Consider the following 16,634-nt stretch of genomic DNA (forward strand, 5'->3'; position numbering starts at 1 on the left):
ACCTAGCACCTAACGTCTATCATCTACAACACCCTTGACCAAGCGGCCAAGAGAACCCTGCCTGTACCATCTGCCCCAACCTCACCCCAAACACATGGGCACTCAAGCAGGATACTTCCATATGGCCCTGTCTCAAGAGGTTTATCCTATTCTGTTGACAAGCAGGAAACTTTATTCAATCTTTCTGTTCTTAATATTATAATCCTACAAAACCAGAAAAGACTCCTAGCAAATACTTCCTGAGATGGTTAGGTTATATGCCAGAAAGTACACAAATTACACCTTTGCTTCAGCCAGTCAGGGAGTCTGTTCAGGCTAGCTTGATTCATTCCAAAGGATGTACAACCCCAGGGCAAATTCTAAGTATCTCATTAATACTGTCACTTTTTAAAAAGTTACTTCAATTATTATGCTTTCATCACTCTTGAATTATGCTCCTAAAAGTGCTTCTCACATTTAAATATCCATTTATATGATCTGTCGCCTCCTTCAAACCACTCCTTAAAAAATAAAAATCCCACTGTTTCACAAAATTAAACTTGTCAGTGCTTTGATTCCATTTTCACAAAAACAAGCTCTTTATAAAATGGGAGCTTTATCAATCAAAAACATACAGACAGAATATACACTATAAACTAAGAAGTAGAGAGAATACCAAAAAAAGGCCCAAACCCTGTCCTTAATGAGTTTGTGAGTCTTGTTCAGAAGACATGACTTACGCCACAAACAAAAAAACGTAAGATGGCATATATCCAAGGGAAAGCATATATGGCAAAGAATAACCTGCCATCAATTTGAGAGAGACAGACACAGAGAAACACTAAAACATCTCAGGAAAACTAATTCTTATTTCCCTGTCTAAATCAAACTTCTGTGCTATTCAACCACATTGTCTAAGATAGAACAACACTTTTGTTACCCTCCACTGATAACACTCCCACTATAGCCTACTATAATTCTCCCATCATTCTTTTTTTTGAACAGACCTTCCTGTTACCCTGTCATATGCACATAGATCAAGGTTAGTGGATTAGGCAAAACTTGCCAATGTTCCTTTCTTATGCTCCCCCTTTGAGGGCATCTCTTGAGGATGTGTAGTTCAGGGAACAAGAGTTAAGGAAGCTAACATTCTGCTTTCTATATCTTCAGTAAATAGCCAGGCACTAGCATACTAGTAATTTTGGGGATGCCCCATGGACTTACTATTTGCCTTGCAGTTCTTTATAATCAATAAATAAATTAGTTGACAATGACCTGCAAAACCAGAGTCATATAGTCATTTTCATAAGGAAATTCTAACACAAAACTGGATTAAACTGATTCATCATTCAATAACCCCAAATAATATTTCAAATCTGTTAATAAAATAGACACACATTTACTGTCAGTCTACAATATACCCTATATTCAGACTCTAGTCACACCGCTGCTTTCTAAGTCCAGTTTTGCTGCTTATTAACCAGGCAGCAAATTTTGGGTAAATTGTTTAATTTCTTTATACCTGTATCCTCAGCTGGAAAATGGTTACAGCAGTAGGATCACCTTCCAGGATGTGTGTGAAAATTGAAGTGTTTACATACAGAAAGCATTGAGAACAGTACCTGGAACATGAAAGTGCTCAGGAAATGTTTTCTATCATTATTCCTCCAGATTCTAAGGTTGGCACCTATGGTAAAACAGGATGAGTCCAAAAAAGTTTTCTTTTTTGACAAGATTATAAATTTCTTTAAAAGATCAAGAATAAAAGGAAAAGTGGAATAGAGATGTGCTAGCCACACTGCCCTTTCCTGAGGTAGAGCTGTCGTTGAGGTTAATCCCCAGTGACAGACGCTACAAAGAGCATACAGTAATTCATGGTATAAATGAGAAAACATTAGTAGGATGGTACCCATGAGATGGGTACTAGGAGTTGCCAAGAAGGGGACGATTAAGCCTATTTAACGCCACAATCAACAGAAAGTCATTAGGTATGCAGGACCCCTGAGAGGCTCAGTACCAGGTCCTAGGCCACACACACACACACACACACACACACACACACCCCCCAGGTCCTAGGCCCTACACACACACACACACACCAGGTCCTAGGCCCTACCCCCCCCCCCCCCAAACAATGGACAAGTGGCAAAACAGATTCCTAAGTGATTTGGAGTCAGAATACATCAGCAAATAGTAGCAGGGAACTTTGCAATCATACCACACGGCACAGAGAATGTGTTTCTCTAGCTTTTAAAGTCCTTTTCTCTCCTCATCAGTCACAGTTACAAATATGTGCAGAGAACTCTCATCCCTACTCAGCTGACATGCTCTATTCCCAAGTCTGCATGCTTATGACTCATAGGGCCATGGGGGAGGGGACTTAAGTATAAAACAAACAAACCTGAATTTAGACTTAAGTTGACCAAGAGTGAGGAATTCATTTCTAATTAGAATATCTCATAACAAACGAAAGCATCTTTTAAAAAATATAGTATCAAACCCAGTACTGTTTTGGAAATAGCCTGAAATCTGTCTACATGTCATGTCCCCTACTATTCCTTAAATAGACATGACACCAAAACACACTGCAAGCCCTCTCTGTAAGGCCAAACTTTAGAAAGTACTCTGAAGCAGTGCAAACACAGTACAGACCACTGCAAAGCCCAGAGTCAACAGGGTAGTTCCCACAGTTCCTTTCCCAGCAAAGGGCCAAGAAGTTTAGCCTCTACTACACAAAATCATTTCTTAAGGGTGCAGAGGTGTCTCAGACTTTTCTGCTTAAATCTGTACCAGGAAAGGATTCATTTCCACCCCTAAGATTTGATCTTTGTGACCAGCAAAAAAAAAAAAAAAAAGGAAAAAAGAGACTACTACTTTAATGAGTTTTAATGAGTTAAGTTTCTAGGAAAGAACCCAAAGACCATTTCTGACACTGTATTAGCCAGTTTGGCATCCCCTCCACAAAACATATTTTGTTAAATGATACAAATCTTGCCTCCTCATCCCATCTAAAGATTCTCAAACATTCTCTACAATTTACAATCAATCAACAAAACAAGACAACAAAGACAAACAGGTCACCTCTTTAACTTGAAAATCTGAGTCCTCCACAGAAATGCACACAGACAGACAGATGGACGCACGTAAGAACACAGACTTCGAGCCCTGGCTGAGCCCTGAGCAGGCCCCTAAGCCAATGTGGGTACACAGGGCAGCCACACAGCCTAGCCAGTGGGCTGTGCCTGCTGCTGCTGTACAAATATAGAAAGCTGAAAAGTGGAACGGCAGCTTCAGCAGAACAGATTCTGCTCCGTGCTCAGAGAGGGAGGAGCAGAGACCTGCACAGCTTTACCCATACATGGTTGCTGAAAAGGGACCATTAGTGAAAGCCCCATTATCTCACACACACATGCACTCTGTTCACATGCTCCAGACAAAAAGCAGAAACATACAAGCAGTACTTGAAGAAAGGTCTGAGAGGTTCTATTTCAATCGAGGAACTTCCTAATAATTTCAGTCACCTACACCAAGAATCCCTCAGCCCAGGCAAAGAGAAAAGACACTGTGAATACTTTACTGGGTCAGATTCTTACCAGATCAGCAGTATCCATGAGGCTTAAATTTATCATTTAAATTCTGGGAATTTAAAGACACAAAAAAGGTTATTTCCCATTTATGTGAATGAGTCTAACTTTTACAGCTTCTTTTGCTACATTCCAATTCTTAGGCTATATTTCATGGCCTCTTACTTTTTCTCATTGTTAGAAGTTAAAATAAATTCTGATATAATAAAAATATATTTCCCAGGACGCTGGCTTATACACTCAGAAGCCAAATATGTATTTATATTCCAAAAATCACTTTGCTTAGAACAATTCATTCAGATTTATCTCAATGTGAAATATATGAAAAGCCTAATTTCTGAGCAGAGTGAACACTCTACACATTTTTTTAAAAATGCATGGCTGATAGGATCAAGTGATTCTATGCTTTGGCACTTTTTTAAGGTTTATTTTATTCTCATTTGAGAGTGGGGAAGGGAGAGAAAGAAACACTGATGTAAGAAACACCAATTGGGCTGCCTCCTGCACATAAACCCAGGCATATGCCACGAGTGGGAATCAAACCAGCAACCTTTCGATTATGGGATAACAATCCAACCAACTGAGCCACTCTGGTCAGAGCTACTTTGGCTCTTAATAAATCAACCAGTACTTATGGCACACAGTCTCTGTATTCAGTCAGTATTGCACAGGCTACAGAACAAATGTGAGCCATGCTCTCACAGACCCCCTATACTTACCTACTTCTTGGATAAGATTAATACATGATAATAAAGGCCGAACATCTATAACTAGGCCTAAAATGTGGGGTACAAACTATAAACACTATGCAAACTGAAAGAGAGAGCCTGAGGACAGACGGACCTACACCTTCCAGGGGTCCCACCTACCAGCACTCTCACTAAGGGGACCCTGTAGTTATCCTAAATGTGAGGATATAGGACTTCAACTACATGATTTTCAATCCGAGGTCCTTCCATTCCTGAAGTTCCTTGAGGATATAATTAAAAAATGTGTAATACCTTAAACCAAATCCAAAATGTTTTACAGCAGTATGAAATTAATAGCATACTGCTTATAGAGACAAAATTATAGTTTTTGCTCACTTTAGAGAAAATATATTTTAAAGAAAGACAAAAATAAACTTAGACCATAACTCCACATCCACTCTAACATCTCTCACATAACACTTTCAGGAAAAGAGTCCTCCATCTCAGAAAGCTCTGCTTCGCCTTGAGAAAATTTCATGCCACCATTAGAGAAACATAAACACCTGCCACGGGGAGACAAGATGGCGGAACGACAAACGCTGATGCTGACGCTCTGAGGTCCTCCGGGAAGACAGAACACCGCCAGGTCATCCAGGCGGTGAGGGAGGCCCCGGAGAAAAAAGAGCACTGCCCAGCTCCTTTCCATCACGGAACTGCCTGGTGTACATGTGCGCACGATCCAAGCTTATGGGGCACAAACATGAATATACTAGGCAGCTCCCCAACAACACGCTTTCCCTAAAACCTAAAAGAAAATCTTTCAAATTTTTAAGATTTATCTGGTCCACTATACTTGCTTACTTTAATACCATCTATCAGCAAATTAACCATTTGAAATTTTGACATTTTTCTCTTTGCCCCTTGCAGGTAATGTGGTGGTAATGATGAGCAAAGGATACTTAATGACAGCAAATACCTAGCTTTCCTAGTGCCAGGCAGAGCCCTGTCCACAACCTGTCTGATATACCGAAAGGGAAAAGAAGACAGCAAGATCCTACAGCAGTGGCACTTTCATGTCCCAGAAACACGGGCATGCAACTGTTCAACATTTTATTAAAAACCTCTTAATTGTGGACAGTGGCTTACATAATTAATTTTTGTGAGCAGCCCTGTTATAACAACATTGACTCATGATATGAACTGATATGCTATTTTGGGGGGTATGAGCATAGCTATGATCACACAGTACAGCCTTTGGCCAAGTTATTTCTCCTCTCTGGACCTGTTTCATCAAGTGAAAAATTGCACGGGATCAGATCAGGAGTCCACAGGCCTATGGAATCTATGGATATTTCATGGGTTCCATAAACTTCCTTACATTATGTAACAAATTTTACATATATATATACAAACTATATTTACGCACTTTTTTGTTTATATTTATGGGGAAATTAAGTCCATAGCTTTTTACCAGATTTTCAAAGGGGGTCCATGATCCAAAATAGGTTTAGGAACCCAAGACTCACAACACAGCGTGTTCCATCTCTAACACCCTGCCGTCTCCTCATACCACTGGCCAGAAAGAAGGGCATCTTTACGACTAAACCCAGCCAAGAATAAACAAATATCCTGACCAAGAAATTAATCAAAATAATGTATTCCAATTCAAAGTGAACCTGAATTTTTACAACAGACTAATGTTACAATGCTTTTTTTTTAACTTTTCAAGCAAATTGTACCACTACAAGCTCACCTCAGGCTTACGTGAGAGAAGAATTCCTTAGGTGTGCTTAAGGATACCCCACTCGATAGACAGTCTCTCTCCAGGTGCACTCTTTTTAAAAGGTTCCAGTTTCCTACTTCTAATCCTATCCTGTGGCAGAGAGAGTAACAGGAGACAGGTACAGAGGGAAAAAACTAGAGCATGGAAGACTGGAATGAAGGAGACTGATAATAGACAAAGAAGCCACCCATCCTACTATTAGCAAGAGATGGTACATGAGAATGTTCACGTCCTAATATTTCAATTTGTAAAAAGTATATTAGATAACAGAAAAAAACCCCTACCTTTCCTCTAAGACAATAAAAGAAAAAAAATGTGTCTGTTACTGAACCATTTAAGCCTAAGATTTTTAGGTTCTCATGGCAACTAAGTCATCACACTGCACGTACTGTATAGGAAAGCACATATTTAGAGGCTCAACTAGTAAACTCAAAATGTGACATATGTGCAATGTGGGCGACAACATTATTCTGGGAACTTTTAACTTTAAAATCTTCCAACTTTTATTCTGCAGCCCCAAAGATGATATAATAGAGTCAACTATGCAGAAGGTGCAAGCTCAAGGAAGAAGAGATACAAAGAACATAAATAGAAGCAAAGGGATGAAAGACAAGAAAACTCAGGCCCTCAGAAAAAGTTTCTGAACATGGCTCCCCCCCCCCAATGTGAATCAACTGTGAATGGAAGCTTAAAAATCAAGATAGCTAGTGAGGACATATATCAAGACAGCACTTGGGATGCAGTTCGATGTGGGCACAGTCAAAAGAGGACAGGGTCACAGATCAGACCATGTGGTAACTGTGGCACTGACTGCAAGGCAGTCTGGAGATGGATGCTTTCTTTCTTTTTTTCTAGGAGCTCATGGAATGTAGATGTTTGGAATTAAGAGGCAACATCAGAGCCAAAAGGACAGCTATGGGCCATGGGAACTGGGGAAAGGGGGACCAGACTTTAAGGGAAGAAAATTAAAAAGGAGATAGAAGTCTTATCACATCATGTCTCACTAGGGAACCAAATAAAAATGTAACAGTTTTCTCATCTACTAAATGATGAATGGGAGGGGTACTTCCACCTGTCTGCCCTTAAGAACTCCACTGCGACCCATGCATTTCTTCTAAAAAAGAAAAACTTGAGGACACTATGAATGCTACCTAGCTTTACACCACATTTCCATGTCACTTCTCGTAGGGTTAAATTACTCCTGCTTTTCAGTAGGAACACAGGTAAACAGTTTAGGTGGGGTATACAAGCAGTATCTCATTTCTGTTTAACAGATTTGTCTCTTTTTCTAAAGCTCTCAAAGGCAAGAACTTCTGGAATGAGACACTGAATTCACATTACTCATTAATAGTTAAAAATTATACTGCCACATGAAAGGGAGTGGTTACAGAAGTAAAGTATTTCATTGCTGTTATGAGACTGGGCCTCAAGAAGCAAGAAAATACAGGAATACACTGCAACATTTGGAGTGTGAACTGGATAGCCCAGTCATGTCCTATCACTTAATAGCTGTATGTCCCAAACTAGTGACTGTCTTCACTGAGGTTCTTAGCCTCAAGCTTCCTCATCTACAAAATGGTAAGGATGCAATCCTATCTCTCTCCATCTCCCCTCTCTCCTCGCTGGTCTGTCTCTGTCCTTCCCTCCCTACCCCCATCAATGTGAAGTCTTAACAGATACATTTCTTTCATTATACTATAATCTGACATAGTTTCTATCAAAGGAAACTTTGTACAATAAACTTTTAAGCAAAAGTTCACTGGTCAAATTAAGAACCAAATATCAACTAAATAATAAACATGTTTTAGAGTAAATGACACAAAAGGGCACTGAGGATAAAGCTAGGATTTGAGATTTCTTTCAGAGCCAGGCCACACCTGCTAATGACTAAAGTATCTGATTGCTTTAATTACCTTGGCTACACAACAAGAAAGTGCTGGTGGTCATGAAATTCCAGAATATTAAAAACTCAGCCACGTCTTCATTCTCTACTATGCTGAAGTCAAAACGGCCAGACTGCCAACAGTGTTTTCACTTTAGTTTTCTGGTAAAATAAAAAGAAAAATTAATATTGGAGCCACATTCTCCATTTCTAGGTAAATTCTTTGAGAAAAAATACCTGTAGTTTTAAGAAACTGAAAACATTTCTGTACAACTTTTTAGAAAGTATGTGTTTATACTTAAAGAGTATAAAAAACTCAATTTTCATAACTGTTTACTTAGTACTACCTTTCAAGTAGTTCTGAAAGAGGAAAGTAAAATAAAAGCTGAAGCACTTCCTGGCACCAAGCAACATGACATCTATAAAATGGACCTATATCCCTTTTTTGGTATATGTGATTGATAATTACCAAAATAATGGTTTTGAACCCCAAACTCACTTTTGTGTAAATGAACCTACTATAAACCATGGCAAAAGCATTCACGAACATACCACAAAAAAGACAAAACAATCTGCTTATCTGCCTTTTGATTTTGCTTTTAAAATATTTTGAGTATTCTTCTGATATTCTTTAGCTCATAATCATCTCATCATATAAAGGTCACTATAAGGTATTTAAGCTGAACATACAGATAGCATTTATCATCTCTTCCCTCCCCCCGTCAAAGATGTAGGTTGCTCCAAATACGGCATTATTGCTTCAAAGTGCTAGGTTAAGTCTGACATAATTCTTTTAATGAACTGTCTATCTTGTCATGACTAACACACATGACATGAATGGAGACAGACAGGCTGATGAAAAACACTCGGGTCTGGCCCTGGCTGGGTGGCTCAGTTGGGGCACCGTCCTGGTAAGCCAAGGTTGTGGGTTCAATCCCCAGCCAGGGCATATACAAGGGTCAACCAATGAGTGCAGATGGGTGGAATAGCAGGTCAATCTCAATCAATTCTCTCTCTCTCATCCACACACACACACACACACACACACACACACACACACACACCCAATAAATTAAAAACAAAACAAAACAAAACACCACCACCACCACTCGGGTCTGATTTCCAACTGCTATTTTATAAGGGGAGAAAAACAAAGTTTTACAATGGGAGATCCATGTAAAACTACATTCTCTCTGAACTTAGGCTGTGGGTTTTTAGGTAACCCACAACATGATGAAAGAGGGAAGAGGAAGAGGCCGCCTGTCCAGAATGGAATAGAAGAGAATCCTTCCCTGGGTAGAAAGCTTCCCTGGGTGACCTCTAAGGTCTTTTCCTAACCTCAGGAAATGAAACTTCATTTACAAAAGGTAGAGGCATGGTAAATGCAATAAATGCAATCAATGCATGAAGGAGGACAACAGAACAGTATGCTGGAAAATTAGAAAGCTGGGGCTGAAATCCTGCTTCTGCTTCTATGTGAACCTAAGTAAGGCATTTCACTTTCCTCATTTGCAAAATGAAAGGATTACAGAAGAAAAATCTCTGAAAGTTCTAACATTCTGAGACTGTGGCTTCCTCCTATGTCTGCCTCGGCCACCACTTGCCAACTGCGGCACCTTACCATAATTAGGCAGCTTTTTAAAGCATCTAATTAATGGAACACAGAAATTAAAACCTTGAACTTTCTATTTCAGGCTTGTTGCAAACACACAGCAGCAGCATTTTATCAAGTAGTTAATGCCACAGTTCTTGAGATTCTGGCTTTTCTTTGAACCCCAGTGACAGTTACACAGTGACAAGTTGTAAGCAAGAAGGCTGTTACCATGGGGACCCACTAGGATTCCTGGGGGTGGATCCAGCAGGATTTTTTTTTCCCTAAAGAAATTTTTGATGTTTTGGATCTTGCAATTCAGAAAGCCTGATGTGACTTCTTCAGCAAGCTGCTTTCAAGAAATATTACCATGCAACATACAGTTCTGAAGAGATAAAACTGTTTTAGTGGCTCTCTTGAAAAAGAGTTAAATATATGCAAGTCAATCTTTACCGCCTCCCTACTCATAAAAATAATAAATACAAACTGAACTAAGTTTTAGTGACCTATACATACCATTTCTTTCCAAATCACCATACTGCATAAATTATATTACTTAGTATTTTCCCTATCAAGACTTCAAAGTTCTCCAAAGCAAATTTCTACTCAAGAAATTTCAGCTTCCCTACATATATTGGAAATACAGCACACACATAATATAATTATAATAAATCAAACTGATTATAAAACAAACCCAACCGATTAAATGAGAACAGAAAAGTTTAATTCCAAGTCTGCTCCAAAGTCACTGTGTGTGGACAAAGGGATGCAATGGAAGGATATGAACTGCCACTCCCAGCTAAATGCGGGCTGCCACTCAGCTCCTCCAAGGCAAATTCTGTGAGGAGATACCTTAAGAAAACAGATCATTTACAAGTCTGATCTGTGCATCTGGTTGTTCAGAGGAAAACTGGAACAGTCAAAATTCAAAAGAAAACATTTTTTTAAGTTGTATGCTTCTTAGAACAGACTGAAGTCTTTCTCCAGGTCTTAATAAGCCCAGAACGAAGTTACATCAGACAGATGAACACTAATAATGAGAGCACTTGATTTTACAGTAATAATCGAGAACTTCGGCTATCCCAGGCCTGATCCACAATAACTTGTAATCTAGAAAGTACCTGAAACAAAGTTCAGTAAGTGTCCATGTGCTCCTTGAGTCTTTCCTTAATCTCAAACTAATAATTATTTAAAAGCCTAAGTATAAATGCCACAAAGGTAAAATGTATTAAAAACCAAATTCATAACCGTATTATATAACAGAAATCACAAATTCACAAGCCTAACGAAAAAATAATAATCTAAGGAGATAGGGTATACCATCAGCTAAAGGGAAACATAGGCATTAAGATATTCCACAGAGCCCTGGCTGGTGTGTAGCTCAGTGGATTGAGCGTAGGCTGCGAACCAAAGGGTCACCAGTTCAATTCCCAGTCAGAGTCTATGACTAGGTTGCAGGCCAGGTCCCCAGGGGGGGTGGGGGGGGGAATGTTAAAAGCAACCACACATTTATGTTTCTCTCCCTCTCTCCTCCCCTTCCCCCCTCTCTAAAAATAAATAAAATCTTTAAAAAAAAGATATTCCACAGAAATATTGTATATGGTTTTGATATATTTACTCACCTAAGCTTTCCTGCAGCACATCCAAAAGGGTTATTTTTAATAGTTTCCCAACCCCACTGCCACAATCTATAACCCAAATTAGTTCAGTCAAGTTTTCGAGCTTTTTAAGGTGCACTTGTAAACAAACGTATCCTGAGGCTATTAGACAGAAACAGTGTATGACAAAAACAACAAATATATAACAAACATGGTGCCTTTCCATGACGGTTTCCCATAACCTTGAAAGGGGAGGAGCAAAGGACAAGCCCAGAGGACAGTTTTGCCACAGTAGTTTGATATCAGGGAGTCTAAAGACAAAAAGGAGAGACTCAGGCAACTGGACATGAGAGGAGGCAACTCCTAGGTGCTTTATTTGTTTTTACTACTGGTTTACAATTTCCTTTATTTTATTTTTAAATACATGTCTTGGCCAGAAAAGCAAAAGAGCACAGACTGCCAGCAGTATCGGATTCTCCTTTTCTTAATCTCTGGAGCTACAGAAAACAGAGCCAGAATCAGGGCTGTCTAGGAGCCTTCTGATTTTGTCCAAGCAATATACAATATGAGGTTTCAGGATCACAGAGCTACACAAACGCTTTTATAGTGCAAATCTCAGCCAACTTCATGTCTTTATTTCTTTCATTTCAGGGGAGAGCGCAAATGCAGTCCCCTACTACCATAAATTATGCAGCTGAGCTTCCCACATGTGGGGAAACCGCAGAGGTCAGCACACCCAGAGTGCAATGGATCAGCCTCGCCCAGGGAAAACCACCTTGGTGATCATGGTATCGCCCCTGCCCGGTTAGTGTAACTTGGAAGTTTTTCAATGGAATGGAAAGCTGCTTATTTCTTCCCCCCAACAGAAAACTCCCTGGGGTTTTAAAGTACTTTGATTATCTTCAAAAGGCAATTAATTTGCAACAGTACTAAACTGTCTCAAAACATAAAAATAAAGTGCCATTTGACCAGACATTGACTATTCAACAAATATTTATTGAGTATTGACTATGCAAGGCCCTGGTACAAGTAGGCACTAAGGACTGCAAAACTTCTATGCACAGCACTTGGTTCAATACTATATATACACTACATAAAAGCATAACATTGTTTAGGTACACATTTGCTACAACTTGGCTTCTGGTGGCAACACCTTCCAACTTTTTCTACACTGCAAATCTATTCCTTCTTGGTTGTATATAATTCCACATTTCAAAGCTAGTTCTTGTGTCTTTAATTCCTGCTCACTAATATCACTGGGAAATTTTATCTTTTTCTGGAATAAAGTTTTTTGACTTAACAGAAACATAATGATCACAGGAAGAAAAAAAATCAAATTAGAAGCACTAAACTGTCTTGCTCAGCGCTTCCGTCCCTACCCCCCTCATTAACATTTCTCAAAGAGAAAACTCCACTGTGATGCTCCTATTTACAGATCATTCATGAAGTTACTAACTAAGCAGAGACGAGACAGACTCCATCAACTGGGCACTCAGCCACTCACCATCACCCTTTGTTTAAAGTCTCAACTGCCATTCAACCCACAGCATTGTGTTCCACTCAAGTCTATAACCTTTTTTTAAAAGAGGAAACAATCAGGACACTAAAAATGTGTTACTTACCTAGAAAGGAAGAAAGGACCTAATCCATGTGCCTCATAAAAATCATTTTAAAATGATGGCTCACTCTGTTTCCCATTTGAAACAGTAGTATTATTTCATTATCTTATATGCCTAAAAGAAGCAGTTATATAAACAAATAATCACAAAAACTTCTAAAAAAACAAACACACAAACAAACAAAAAACCCAACAACAAAGCTTCAATCTTGATCTGGCAAAGCACCCGGGAGAAGCACTCTATACACCAAAAGCAACGTCACAGGTGCATCGTGTCTGCACTACAGACTAAGGGAGCCCTCAAGTGAGCAGGCTTTTTGGAGGGTAGGGGGAAGGGCAATCTTCCAAAGAACAATGATCTTAGGCCTGACTATTCAAAAATTTAAATGAATTTAAGAAATATTAGACAGAGCTCTGTACTGAGTATCTCATTCAAAACTCTTCTGGTTGTAATTAAGAGACACATCCTTCAAACTAACTTAAGCAAAAAATGGAATTAACTGAAGGATGCTGGAGTACCTCAAAGGGCCCAAAAACAGAAAGCACAACAGGGCCACACCTGAAAAGCCTTTATGCACCCAAGCTTCTACTCTGCATGTCGACAGCTACCTCTCTCCAGAGCTATAATACATTTCCCATCTACACATCTTTCTGGATGAATCTACTTAATTCTCCCTTCCTGCAGAAGACCGGCCTGCACTGCTTCCACATGTACGAACCTGAATGTGGCTGCACCCTAGCATCTGAGTTTCTAAGTTTGTATGTTTCAAGTTCTCTGAATTCAGATGATCTGTTTGTTCCCTAAAGACCTGAATCTAATGCCAATCTCAAATTCCTAGGAGAAACTGAATTGCCCAGCGTGGGTTAGGTGTCCGCCCCTGGTGCAATAAGCTGTTACAAGAAGGGCTACATTGTCCTGAGCGACACGGCTCTTATGGGTTGGGTGTCATCATGAAAAGAGAAAGGCTTGTCTCAGGTTCGATTCCCGGTCAGGGCACATGCCCAGGTTGTGGGCCAGGTCCCCTGGTGGGGGTGTGCAAGAGGCAACTGATTGATGTTTCCATCACACATGAATGTTTCTCTCCCTCTTTCTCCTTCCCTTCCCCTCTCTCTAAAAATAAATAAGTTGTGGGTTTGTGTTTGTTTGTTTGTTTGTTTGTTTTTTAAGAAAAGAGAAAAGAAGGGTTACATCACAAAGTATAATTAGGGTGTGGACTGTGTGCCTGACTCCTCAAAAGAGATGAAATTGACTAAACAAGAAAAAGTAGTCTCCATCTTCAAAAAGCTTAAAATTTTGTGGAAATGAAAAACAAGTTATCACTGATAAACTGAAAACAACACCCTACGATACAGTAGCAGAATGAACAGATAAGAAAAGCTCCACGAGAAAAGGTGAGCTGTGCACTAAGTGACCAACAGAAACTGAACCACGGACAGGGAAGGCCTGAAGAACCTAAAATGCAATGCCTGCTCCTCTTGCTCTAACCTTCTAAGAAATGTGAACCCAAGGGACAGTCTTTTACCACATAAACAGCCTCCAGTGAAGAAATACCCTTGCTGTAAGGCTTAAAATTATTATACATGGGCACAAAGGCACTACTGCTTCAAGGTGCAGTAATTAACGAGCACAGTTGATGAATGTCAGTTATACATTTTTAAGCTGCTTGTCGTCACCACCTTGATGTCCTTTCACTACCTGGACCCCTAAGACTCTTGCTCAGATAGCATTCAGAGTCAGGCAGGGCACCTAATAAGACGACACAGGTGTTCCTCACTGAGAGTGTCCCACCCAACCTAATTGGCAGCATCACATAGACCGTATTCAGGCAGGAGAGAGAAACAATAGGCAAATTATGATAGTAATGTGGTGGGAGGGCATTGGAGCAGAAAAGAGGAATGTTTACCACACACAAAAGCTACAAGCACAGAAAGAAACTGGGAAATGCCTACAGTAAATTATCTATACAAAACAGAAACTAGCAAAGACTTAACAGATGCCCCAACAATATTGGGTTAAAAAAGTCCACTCACAGTAGACTATTACCCTGCATTATCATCAAAATATCACACACATTACCAGTCTCTACAAGACCTTGCTTCAATTTCACAGGAAACAAAAAGGCAAAAGAACAATGAGAAAGTAGTGAGTTTCTAATTTAGGGATTCTTCTGGAGTAGCAATGCTACGGAAACTACTGACCTTCAAAAGTAAAAGTGTTGTAACACTACACTATAAAATCACACAGCTTTGGAAACAAAAAAAAACTTCATTTTTGTAGAATCCCCAAGCTAAAGACATTCATTTCCCAATTCAAAACAAACGTTTGAATATGGGGATAGTGACATTCAACTCCATTCTGTCAAAGCTGAACACAGCTGTAAAAAGAAGAGCTGGCAGTCAGTGGTGGTCAGAAAGGTAGTGAGCAGTTCTTTTTGAAGCCCCACGCTCCATCTAAAAGTGGCACATTAAAATCAATTAAGTGGGCACTCTCCCTCACAAGAGCATGCCCTCTGTAACTTTCTAAATAAACTTTCTCTTATAATTTGAATTCTTGGCTTTGAAATCTTTTCTTGGCCAAACTCAAGAACCAAGGTCCAATTTCACCACCAACACTGCCAGCAACAAAATCACAGTACAAAGAAGTTGTTAATTTATATGTAAATCATATATGTTACAATCCCTACCTTTTGGGCAGAAAAAAAAATTATGATAAAAAGTGAGTTCCTAAGATGGGCCAGAAACCGATCTCTCCCTGAAGAACCTCAGGCTTTTCCTCTCTCCTAATGAAAGCAAATACAGGCCTATTATTACTAACTGTCTCTTTGGATAAAAACTAAAAGCTGTCCAATAAGCTATAAATAACAGCCAAAAAATAAATAAAAATAAAAAATAAAGTCAATTAAGAGAGATCCATCAGATCTCACTGCAGCCTGACTAGAACTCACGATTCCTCTTTATAAAAGCTGTTCTGAAAATAAGTCCATTTCTTGTAAAGTGGGGTAAAGACTGGCTGACTGAATGTCTTATTAGAACTTTGTATAACTCCTAAGAGTTAAAATGCTTTAAATCATTTAAGTGGCTGAATTATCTTACGTTCAGTCTCCTCCCCTTTCTCACCTGTTGAGAAAAGTCTAATTTTAATGTAACTTTTCATATTTATTTAATTAATGTTCTCTGCATAAAAATTTTAAAACAATGGTAAGTATGAAGAACAACAAAAATCATCCATGGCACAATGCCCAGAGAAATTTTGGTATTTATCCTTTTTAGCCTGTGAGGTAAGAGTTTTTAGGAGAATTAAAGATTTCCTTAGTGAGAATAATATAGTAAGTCAATATGGAGCTTATGCATTCTTGGAAAGTTTTACAGGTCTGGAACTCAAAGAAGTTTAAAATAAATATATGCTCATGGCCTCCATAGCACAGCAGAGGTTTAAAAAATAACAGAACAATTCTGTAAGGAAATCCCTACTTTAAGGAGAGTCTAACAGACAATTTTGTGACAAGGATTAAGTTACAATTACAAAGATCTCATCAAGAAAACTGTCTTTAGCAAATTACAAAGCTCAGATAAGGATTCTTGATACAATGACCTCTTCTGCCCACATTACAACTCTAAATATTAGAGCCCTCCCTCCCTCCATGCCTAAAACTAGCTACCTACTCATTTGTATTTTCAGTTTTCTATCAACAGACTCTCACATGAAGTAGAGAGCAAAAATGAATCTAGGAAACCACATTACCCAGGATTTCACAGGGAACAATGAGCTAAAAGGTTCTATGGGGAAGGAAGGATGCCTTGTGTAACAAAACCTTTCATGTGCAAGAATTGAAATATTAGGAAACAATCTCATCCCTTATGCCACAAAAGACAAAGGAAAATAAAAAACAAAATAAACCCAAAAGTGGAA

The 16,634-nt window shown here is 39.1% G+C and overlaps 1 protein-coding gene and 1 non-coding gene across 19 annotated transcripts in view; both read right to left on the bottom strand.

Annotated features, from left to right (window-relative positions):
- Positions 1 to 16,634, bottom strand: part of CELF1 (CUGBP Elav-like family member 1) — a 69,352-nt gene that overhangs the window by 47,686 nt on the left and 5,032 nt on the right. For 12 of the 18 annotated variants that reach the window (XM_045825501.1, XM_045825493.1, XM_045825489.1 and 9 more), the window contains exon 3: positions 7,949 to 8,079. The exons of 5 other annotated variants lie outside the window; for them this stretch is intronic. The gene's annotated coding sequence lies outside the window, so the exon portion shown is untranslated. Of the gene's footprint in view, positions 1 to 3,060; positions 3,080 to 7,948; positions 8,080 to 16,634 lie in introns of those variants that run through there. One more of the 18 variants, XM_045825495.1, reaches the window with a different exon arrangement.
- On the bottom strand, positions 11,755 to 11,918 carry LOC123810232. Its single transcript, XR_006784201.1, has one exon. It is a non-coding gene; the product is annotated as a U1 spliceosomal RNA (small nuclear RNA).

The sequence above is a fragment of the Phyllostomus hastatus genome, unplaced genomic scaffold (genome assembly GCF_019186645.2).
Source record: "Phyllostomus hastatus isolate PE091 unplaced genomic scaffold, TTU_PhHast_1.1 phas_scaffold_585, whole genome shotgun sequence".
Classification (NCBI taxonomy): Eukaryota; Metazoa; Chordata; class Mammalia; order Chiroptera; family Phyllostomidae; genus Phyllostomus; species Phyllostomus hastatus.